The sequence below is a fragment of the Limulus polyphemus genome, unplaced genomic scaffold (genome assembly GCF_000517525.1).
Source record: "Limulus polyphemus unplaced genomic scaffold, Limulus_polyphemus-2.1.2 Scaffold3470, whole genome shotgun sequence".
NCBI classification, from domain to species: Eukaryota; Metazoa; Arthropoda; class Merostomata; order Xiphosura; family Limulidae; genus Limulus; species Limulus polyphemus.
In genome coordinates, this window is record NW_013669080.1 from 36205 (window position 1) to 39446 (window position 3242).

Consider the following 3242-nt stretch of genomic DNA (forward strand, 5'->3'; position numbering starts at 1 on the left):
AAATGTCACAGGATTAGCATGAAGTTATGGACCCTGGAATGTGTTATCCTGTATCCCAGGGAAGTCCATAGCATGCAATCAATGCCCATTACCATGAAATTGGTCCGAAATGCCCACAGGGCTGTAACATCCTCATCATTCTGAGAATGAGGGAATGCCCAGGACAGAAACAGAAATAAGCCATGTATACCTCCTGCAACCCTACAACACAGAAGACAGAGTCGAAGGGGGAAAGATGGCTAGCCCAAAACCTGCAAGAGGACTTGCATCATTGGTTCACTCGATCTTCAAAACCTCAGTCACTGGGAATTGACATCCACATGAGGGTAGGAGGAGGGTACCCAGTCGGAAGATCTTGTAGCTCCTCCTACACCAGCAGAACACCACCACCCTACTCAGAACAGAATCGTTATAGCCATCTTTGTGGAACCCATTCAGCAGATTGCCTCCATTGTTAACCACCTCAGTGCCTTGGAACTAGTGAGTGATAAGAACTCCCATACTCCACTAGAAGAAAGGGTGGAAGAAGTGCGTTGGAGTGTCCAGAGGGACTGCTACACCCGAGACAGTGCAATGGGTGATCATAAAACCCTATTTTGAAAAGCAGAACATACAGATTTATTCAGTCCAAGCATGATAGGGATGAGCAGCAATCCCATTCTGCTTTATCCATGCCTTCCATGGGTGGTACAGTCTGGAAAGGGCATTTCTATGAAGCAAACAGCACTAGGTTATTCACACTCTAGTGATATTGTGAAACACCCCATCTCAAGGGTGAGCGTGCATAGGCACGGAAAAAGTGCTCGAATCAACATGGCATACAGTCCAGATTTGTGTTTTTATTTGTTTGAGAATAAATATATCTGAGAACAGTTATAGCCATCTAAGTGGAACCCATTTATTGTTCAGAAAGAATACCTGGTCAGGCACCACTTGCCATAGAGCAAAGTGAAGTTGAAGCAAGAGCCTCTGAAAGAAAAGAAAGCATGAGTAAGGACTTATGTCAAAGCCATGCTAAAGCCTGTAGAATACCCACAGGCATCTGGCGATACCTGAGGAAGCAGAAATTTCTATATGGTGCAAGTAGTGGGAGATGAACATGTGCAGAGTCATCCCCATGACCGACTGTAGAATCTCCTCCAATGGCTGATGAAGACGAGAAGTAAGGAAGAAGGTAAGGTGTCGGATTTGATTGAAAGACACGGGAAAGAGATCACACTGGGAGAGGGACAATGAGGAATAAGCCAACTGGATCAAACGAGGAACCCAATTGGTCAGGGTAACAAGGGAAAGATCATGGGATAAAGAGGTGAGAAAAAGAACTTCAGAAGGAAGATGTGCGTGCAATATAACAATAGAGGGCACGTCCTTCATTGTTTTTCAACCAATGGAAGTGGAGTGTTTTACACTCCTAGACTTTGGCTCGAGATTTTCTGGTTTCTCAGTCTGTTATCTCCGAATTTCTTACCCAGCTCTTTGAGTGGGGTTCGTCAGTCTCTACGATTTCAGACAGCCTTATCCCATAACTTCCATTTTTTTTTTCGGCGGGGTTTTTTTCCACCCCAGTCCTTTCCATGTTGATCTGTTCTTTCCAGCTCTGTCAGCTGCCAAGATGTTCATCATTTCTGGACTGGGACATTAATGTGGTCATCCTTGCACTTACCTTACCTCCAATCGAACCCATTTCTTCCTGTTACTTGTTTCATCTCTCCCATAAGGCATATTTCCTCCTACTACTGGCTTGTTAGCATCGGGGATTGGATATTTTTGCTCTCAACGTCACCAGGACCTTGTATCAATTAACCTACTTTATCCTTTATCTGGATCATCCATTTCTTCCCCAGACCTCGATGGCTCACGAGGGTTAAAACCTATCTCACTTCCATCTATCTCTCATCTCTACCCTCATCCTGATTTAGACTCCTCTGTTCAGTACAAAAGATGAACAGAATGGGTTAAATAAGAAGCTAGTTGGCAAGAGAATTCGGAACACTCTGCCAGGGACCAGACATGAAGAGAGTTTGTTTGTTTGTAATTAAGCACAAAGCTACACAATGGGCTATTTGTACTCTGTCCACCATGGGTACCAAAACCAGGATTCTAGCATTGTAAGTCTGCAGACATGCCACTGTGCCACTGGGGGGGGGGGTGCATGAAGACAGAGGACAGGAAGTGTGGGATGTAGAACTGGTGACTGGAGTTGATGTAACAGGTATGGAATTAAGGGAAGAGGGATGGCAGAGATCATCTGGAGCTGAAGCAACCAAGGGAACCATGTTTGAGTGGGCCAATAAGGAGCAATTAAAAGGACTCTGCATGGATGAGAAAGACTACTCAATAAAGTAATCTGATAGGAGAATAAACAGAAAAAAACAGGTGGGACCAATCCTGGCTGAAAGAATATATAACCAAACCCCTAGTATGGGAAACTGGGTACCAAAACTGAAGTACTTTATAATTGAGGGTGGTGGCAAATACAGCGATATGTGCAGTGCCCAAACTATGACAGTGCCACCAAAAAAGAGCAGGATGTAGGGACCACACTGTGGGATAAGACGATCTGCCACCAGATTGAATGCACCCATAATATGACTCGCCATCAAACAAATGTGATGGAAGTAAGCCCAACAGTGAAGATCCAATGTGCAAAGACACAGGGATCTCGACAGGTGCTGCCTTGGTGATTGATATAAACCACCACTGTAGCATTATCAAAATGGATCATAACCAGGTGACTCCTGGTGATAAAAATAAAATGATCCAATGCCCAACAGACAGCCAGGAGTTCCAGAACACAGATGTTCTTCTGCAGACTGACTTGAAACCTCTTGGTGATTGGTCCATGCATCCCAGCCCTGAAGGGATGTATATGTGAACAGATGTAAATCTGGGACACCCGCCAACACCACCAATGTAGAGCATCCATTATGGAGAATGGAAGGTGAATAGGAGCATTCAGGGAATCCCATGCAAGATTCCACTGGTCATGAAGACCCACTGAAGCAAACAGTTATGAACCCTGCCAAGGGGTATGATAGGTGTCATAGACGACCATTTCCCCAAAAGTGATAGAACCTTGCCAGTAGTAAGTAAGGGAGCAGACAGGGCTGTTCAAACAACCAATTTTATAGAATGGAGCCGGAGAGGAGAAGGTTGGGCCTGACTGAGATGGGTGTTGAAGAAAACACCCAAATGGACAAGGTAGAAGGTAGGATCAAGGAAGGACCCCCAATATGATCAAC